General features: G+C 42.7%; 1 pseudogene; it reads right to left on the bottom strand.

The window, feature by feature from the left end:
* Window positions 1–4,689: 4,689 nt before the first annotated feature.
* LOC136519065 (uncharacterized) lies at window positions 4,690–7,521 on the bottom strand (annotated as a pseudogene).
* Between the last annotated feature and the right edge of the window lie 351 nt (window positions 7,522–7,872).

Here is a 7,872-nt window from a genome sequence, read left to right as displayed (position 1 = left end):
CCGTGCTTGGGCCAGGCAAAAAAAAATGGGCCTCGTGTCGGGCTATCGGGCTCATGCACATCTATAGGTTTGTGGAGTATGAATAAAACTTTTGAAGCCGAGCTTCGTCGAGCTACAGTATCAGCTCTTAGAGATCACAATTAGATATTGTAATTAACATGTATATTATTTTATCTTCATAGTACATTTATGTTTATGTAACAGAACATTATTGTAATCTTTATCAAAGTGGAGCGCATGCGTGTGTCTCTCTCTATATGTATCTCCATTCACCCTGTTCGTTTATGCAGAAATTTGACTTATGTTGATGCTTATGCTAAAATATTGTAAGAGAAAAATATTGTTTCATCGCTGAAAAGTTTGTTGTTGTCGTACCTTGTTGATAATATCACCAATGTTAAATTCCTGGCTTTGCTCCTGGCTATGTATATCATAGTTTGAGAAGCGAGTACAGCTTAACTGGTTGGGTTTCTCGTGGCGAAATCTGTCTATCTAGGTTCAAGTCTTTTAGCACATGATCGTATTTTCCTATATTTACTAAAAGATATAAAGATATTATTATAGTACAGGACGTATCCAATGATATCAAGAAATATATAGTCATTTTGTCAATCTCGAAATCTGCCGACTCTATCTCAGCTATTCAAAAGTTATCATAGAGATAAGATGAACATGCGTACCTTCATAGGTGGTGTTTGTGAACAGGTAAGAGTCTCTACGTAGTACGTGTCCAACTAGCGATTTATCTTGCCATGCAAAGTGTCCATATCAGCACCCACTAAAATATCCAATTAGCACATTCAACTACCTCGCCTTACAAACAGTGACGTAGCCACGGGGTATGCCGGGTATGCACCGGCATACCCTGCAAACCTAGACAGCAGTAGTATATATACTATTATATTGTATATACGTTGTATTTGTTAAAAAGAAAAAACATACGTGGACACCATCACGTGATGACGGGAGGCCTATATGATGCACTGACGCGGTCCATGTGGCAAGGGAACTCTAATTCTCCAAAGTCCAAACGTCCGGTATATGCGCTCCGTATATGACCCTTCGAATTTCCTAATCTAATCTCGATCAGACGGGGAGCCACGGAGGAACATGTGCGTCGCCGCCTGACAGGTGAGTTTGTGACGCCCTGGCCGGCCGCGGCCCCTGGTGCCATGCCGCCCTCCGCCATGCTCTGAATGCTGGATCGGAGGATCGCCGTCTAATTTCCACGTCCTGTCTACAGAATATACGGTGGCGCTAATCAGGACTTATTGTCTTGATTTGCTATTTTGGTTAGGTAAATTTTAATCTTTGCTCATCGTGTTTTTTAGAAAATTATTTTCTACATTCGTAGCTATTTGGTAACATTCATAGCCAGTTGAACCTCTAATCCTCCACCTGATCAAGTTGAACTAGTGGTGAAGACCGGTGGTTGATCTGGTTAATGAAGAAGATATAGTAAGACATTCATATTCCTTGGAAAGCGTCGAATAAAACAATATGGAAAAATAGCATTGTAAGCCTCTGGTACTCTTTTATGCCTATATTTAAACTATCGGTATGGCTTTTGAACTATTTATATTGTATTTAGTAGATGGTTTCAACTTAATCCTTGAATTTAAGCCTTATCATGTTACTTAGTGCATGTATACCAAATCACGTTGTAAAATTTACAATTGTTACTTAATTGCTAAAATAGATTTATCAAATTGTATTTGAATTTTTTTTTGACGGCATACCTAAAGTTAAAATCCTAGATTCCCTACTCTCAGAGTAGGGATATATTTCTAGAGGTGATTATCTACTACCTATAGAAACCTATTTTGAGAGGTAGCATCAACTCCTCGCCATGGAGTGATGACGTTGCCTCGACCTCCTCATCTCTCCTTGGCACCACTTCTTCATTCTCGGTCTCCACTCTCGCTATTATGTTACTAGCAACTCCTGCCCGCGCTTCGCTACGGGTGATGTGCTTGGTATAGGAAAAATCTTGGAAAATATGGCTCATATGTTTAATATGTTTTCTCATCGCGTTGCTATGAAAGGTTGGTCTATTTGGTACATTAAATGGGAAAATATGTGAAGGAAAGGTAACATGGATTTTTTTATTACAATGTTGTAAACGAACATAGAGGTTGGTTGTCATTACATGGTGCCTATTCTAGGCCAGCAAATCAATGACATGTTAGTGGAAAGAAGTATTTGATGAAGTTAGGCTCAAGCAACTAACACACTTAGATTCAAAAGCACAACTTGCCTAGGATTATATTATAGGTGGAAAGAGCAAAAACTACAACACAAGTACATATCGTAATGCGAGGGTTTATAAAAGAGTGAATTAGTATCCACTCCCCTTAGACAAAGCTACAACACATTTCGTAAATCTAGAATTACACGGTGTCGAACACTAAATTACACCGAGATTTAAAGTTACATGGTTAAGAGCAACCTAATACAACCAAGGCTTACTCCAGAAGTCGGGATAGACGAGGGCAATGGAGAAACAACAAGATAATGATTATCCAAAACATGGCGTATGACCAATAGATCCAGAAACAGGAGATTGAGAAGTCAAACATCGTGAACCCTAAGACCAAACTAACCAACGGTAGACTTGAACTTATTCAAAAACCAGATCCCTTCTCAGATTACACCATCACCTCTGTCAGACGAACCTAGTTCCACAATGACGACTGGATCTCGTAGCTCTGCTTCGGATTCGAGAGGGATGGGGATGAAGAAGAAGAGCAAGGACCAAGGGCATCTTATAGTGTCGAACGGAGATGGGGCGCAGCGCACCAGAAGTGGAGATGGCATGGATGGGATACACTGCCGGTTCACGCTATGGGGATACATTCGGCCATGGCGCGCTCCCTGCACAAGCAAGCGGAGGGGGAAATAAAGGAGAGGAGAGAGGGTTTGCTAGACGAGGGAGGCGTGCGGGCGGCTGTGTCCCCAAAAGAAGAAAGAAGGGAGGGAGGTCCGGTACAGGGACGAGGGCGAGGATCAAGACCGGACTAGAGGCTAGGAAAAGGAGAAGCGCAAAGTGCACGAGGACTGTGAGTGCGGAAAAGTTATTATTCAAGTAGTCTGGAGTGATCGAAACACTTAAATTGACGCCATGTCCCAATCCCAGTGTCCGGTTTGACCGCGCTACGCATGCATCGACACCTGCGGACGTTGTCGATACCGGGACCCACTTGCGTTCAGCTCTCGTTTGGCTATGCCGCACTCGCCTTGTTCACTTGCACGGTTCGTTTTCTCTCCTTTTCCCGCACCCTGTCGGCTCTCGACTCTCGCCCTCGCCCCCGTACCAGACCCCTCCTTTTTCTTCTTTTGGGGCACATCCGCTCGCACGCCTGCTCGTCGAGCGAACCCCTCTCCCCTCCTTTTTCGTCCCTTCACTCAAGCTCGCACAGGGAGCGCACCATGGCCGGCGCTCTCCCCACCTCATGACCCGCCTGTGTTTTCCTTCCACGCCGCCTCCACTTCTCGGTTGCTTGGGTGCGCCCGAGTTAGCTACATTTACTCCACACCCATGCAACCAGCAAAGCGCACAGCAGACCGCATGCAAATTAAAGCCGCGTGCACCGCCAGTGGCCACTCACCCACACTCTTTTCCCGCACACTGGTGCCGTCCTCTCAGCGTCACGTTGTTGTCTCTTCTGCACCGCCACCCACCGCATGTCGCACCACCGCCCCACGACACCGCTTGTGATGTCACCTCCATTGGCCCGATGTTGCCGCTGCTGTCCCCACAAACCTGATTCCATCGGCCCTTAATGCTGCTCAGTGCCACCGATAATGGCGCGCACCCACCCTCTAAACCCGCCGTCAATCGCCTATACCCCCCTTCACAACAAGACACTCCACACTCAACACTAATCACCAACATAAGCCCCCTATTCAAATGCCAACCTATTTCAACATTTTAAGAAAAAGCCTGAGATAAGTGTTGCAAGCTGAAGACTATCAAAGAAAAAATCAAGCAGGAGCCGGAGTACATTGTCAGAAGCAAGAAGCTAACACTCTCAAGATGTGCTTAGATGAAGATGAGCTCACCATGACCATCTTTGCTATCCTAATTCCTACTATGGTGGCATCAATCATATTGCATATCCTTGTAATGCACCCGCTACCCTACGAGAGGCCCTGAGATAATTGTTGAAATAAGAAGAGTTGGATAAATATTCAAGTTTCGTGGATTTATTCAAATTTCGGGGGCATAGGGCCTGTCCACAACTTGACTACGCATGATTAAGTTATTTCTTACATTCACCAAATAAATAGCGGCGCAATTCCTATACCAGCTATATTGTGATGCGAGGTCCTTTGCAATTATCATTGTGGTTGAATTTTTACGTAGCTAGCATAGTATCAGTGTTGGGTATCCATGTGAGTTCCTTGTCAGTAATAACCAAATAAAGTTCGGGCAGGCTACACTTTAACATTTACGAGGGATACTATGGTGGCTGTAATATGCAATATTATTTTTACTGACTTTGCCGTGGGGTATCAGTCTATGTGGAACTGTTTCACGTGGTAGTACTTAGACCATATATATATATGGTAGTGATAATGCATTTGTATGGTTAGTGTCCTCCCATACTTTGATGGTAATGGGAATAAGGAAAAGAAAACGTCAAAGAAGATCAGTATAGGTGACGGCTTTCCTTCTTCAGAAGGCCATTTTTCATCTAGAAGGTAGTTTTCCAGTCTCGCTGCCCCCAATAATACTTGTCAGTCTGTATGTGTATCCTATGCAATCTTATCATTGTTTCAGAATAATTATTTTAATATTTTCTTTTGTGCTTGTGTCTCTGATATTTACACAATACACAATTCCTTGAATTTGTCACAAGATAGCTCTGAGATTCCTGGAATGCTGCTCCACCTGTAAAAGTGACAAATACTTATACTGATGCCCTATTGACCGTCTCAAACTTAGTCATGCCTATCACTGCTAGGTGAACAAAGGCAGGTGAAACCATGTAAGGTTTAGTTAACAAAAGGATGGGGCAATAAAATCGCTACTAAGACCAAACAGGTGTACAACTGCTCAAACATCAAGTATATTCACTTATTCAGGTTTCAGTTATTATAAGATGACCTATAAGCATCAAATCATGAAAATATATTATATTCAATGGGAAACAACCATATGTGCAAGGCTTCTATGATTTTTTTTCCGCAACACAAATAACTATTTCATGGGCCATGCAGATTCATACTCCAAGAGGAAGGTAATAACAACAACCTACCTGGAGTCATCCATTTCAGAGGTTCGACAAACAAAGATGAGCAATCTTGTTCTTTGTTGTTGTATGGATGACCACTCTTCCTTCGGTTCCAATCAAAGCAAGATTCACCCTCACCAGGAACATGACTTACAACATTGTCCTCTACAGCAATAACTCTCCTGCATTTCCTGCAGCGGTAAGCTGTTTTACGTTGCTCAGCCTTTGAAGAATCTTGACAAGAGCCAGACTGCGGAGCAAGGCCAGGGTCATCTTCAAACATATACGGAGTAGCTGCCTATTTTGTCCCCAAATTTGTAGGATTGACCTGCGAAAGGAAACACATGCTAGGTTACATAGTACATGTTTGTTGAAATAAATTGAAATTAAAAGGTACTTTTGTACTTGCAAAAAAAAATCAAGAATGTTCATGACCATGCAGCAAACAGATTTCTGAGTAACAACCTAGCATAGGAAGAAAAATCTCATGATAAAAGATTGACAAAGAGTACAACTGCTCCATATTGAATAAGGATTACTATCTGCTAATGGCCAATTCTATTTGATGAACTGATAGTATTGTTGAATGCTCAAACTTCTATCAGATTAAGACTGATCAATCGAACATTTTGACTTTTTTTATTTTGAGAGGGAAAAAATACTGAAACACATTTCTATTTATTTCAGGTGCAGCTACATATCCAAAGTCCTAACCGTACAACACTTCATATTTATTGATACATAAGTGCAGGTAGGAACTCGCTGGTCATGAGACAAATTATCAGGAAAAAATATCTGAACGCTCTGCACCGTGAATCAGGGATCGCTCTGGAACACAAAATGATTTTCTATCAATTGCCAATTGTGCACCATTAAAATTCATAAGGAAGACATTTCACGATCAGTGTCAGCAAGTTTCCTTTGAAAGCATGTATCTGGTCTATTGGTCTACCTAAACCACACATGTGAAACTAACTTGCACTATTCTTAGTGAGAGTAGTTAAGGAGCGACCAAACAAATAAAACATAGAGAATACCCCGCGAAAAGTGGAGAATGCCTATTAACTCAAAATTATGTCACAACAACTAGTAAACACCACTTTAACCAAAATGGATCAGGACTAACCTAATAACTTTAAGCGGAATCTCTTGTACAAAGGACTTGAAGTATCAACTTTGAAGCCCATTTCTTCAAACAATTTCAGCTGCAGGGCACAGAACGTTCAGCTAAGCAACAAACATTACAGGAGTTCATATGCTGCATTGCTGCCAGCAGATCATGAGCAAATCTCACGTGGTCAAGAAAACCATCATTCGGGCATGCCGACTCAGAAATCTCCTTCAAAGCTTTTAATGCATCTGGGAAGAAAAAAAGGCAACATGAGTAAAATTCAAGTATAGGAGATGAAAAGATAGATGTTCTCTTTCCAGGAAAAGAGAGTTCGGACCTTCAAAAGATTTCTGGTCTGATCTCATAAGATAAGCAACAATGATGGAAGCGCTGCAGTAAGTTTGACATAAATTATGAATAGATATACAAAGATGCAAATAGGAATTGACAATATTACAAGTGAACAGGTTTGTGCAAATCAATTTACTAAATAGAAACGCTACATAGGTAAGTCCAGTTCCGATTCTCAATTGTGAAGCAGTCAGCAGCCTGCTCCAAGTGGTTTGTGTCACAATTCCCAAACATTCAGTGTCATCGCGCTACCAATTGGTTTGGTCAAATTTCACACCTTTAAATCAAATTCGAACTGCTATGCCACTACTACCATGCCGAACCTAATTCCATTGCTAAACATGACTGTTCCAAAATAGAAATCCTAACTTTACCCACAAAACGAAATCAGAAAATGGCAACGCTCCAGACGCCTACCTCCTCGACACTCCAGCAAAGCAATGGACGAGGACATTCCCGACCTTCCTGCCCTCATCGATGAAATCAAGGCAGGGATCGAGGCGGTCGAGCAGGTCCTCCTCCTCGGTGTCCCGCAGCGGCACGGCCATGCGCGTGACCCGCAGCCCGGGCCCGGCGCGCTCCACCACCCGCATCAGCGTCCCAGGGGGCACCGCGGCGGCCGATGGCGCGCCCTCCTTGCCGGCGACACCCATCTAACTATACAGAGTTAGATGGATGTGGAATGGGAAAAATTCGCAAAATAAAACAGGTCTCCACGAACAGTTACATGGGTACCGTGTTAACCTGCAGTCAAGGCCAGCAAGGTCAGCAGGTGAATGAACGAGACTAAATCAGATGCAAGATAAACACAGGAAGAAAGCAATTAAAATCAATGTAAAATCAGGCAATAAGCTGAGTCCGGTGGATAGGATCGGAAACACAGCAGCTCTCCTGGAGCAGAGTATTCAGACAGCGGGCGCAGCCCATGTCTGGTTTTAGAAGACCACCAAAAGCAAATGAAACACATAAAGGGTTGGATAAAAGAACCAAAAGTAGTGGATCAAAAGCAATGTAAAATCCACCTGAGTTCACATAACAACAACGCACATAATTTAATTGTACAGAAAACTCAAAGGAGCAGGCGGCTGCAATTATCTCTTTGTTATGAAATCTCGGTTTCTGATGACGCTGCCTGTGATGATTTCCTCCTTTGTATACTCTGATGATTGCCTA

The sequence above is a fragment of the Miscanthus floridulus genome, chromosome 17 (assembly GCF_019320115.1).
Source record: "Miscanthus floridulus cultivar M001 chromosome 17, ASM1932011v1, whole genome shotgun sequence".
Taxonomy (NCBI): Eukaryota; Viridiplantae; Streptophyta; class Magnoliopsida; order Poales; family Poaceae; genus Miscanthus; species Miscanthus floridulus.
This window is presented reverse-complemented; position numbering and strand designations above follow the sequence as displayed.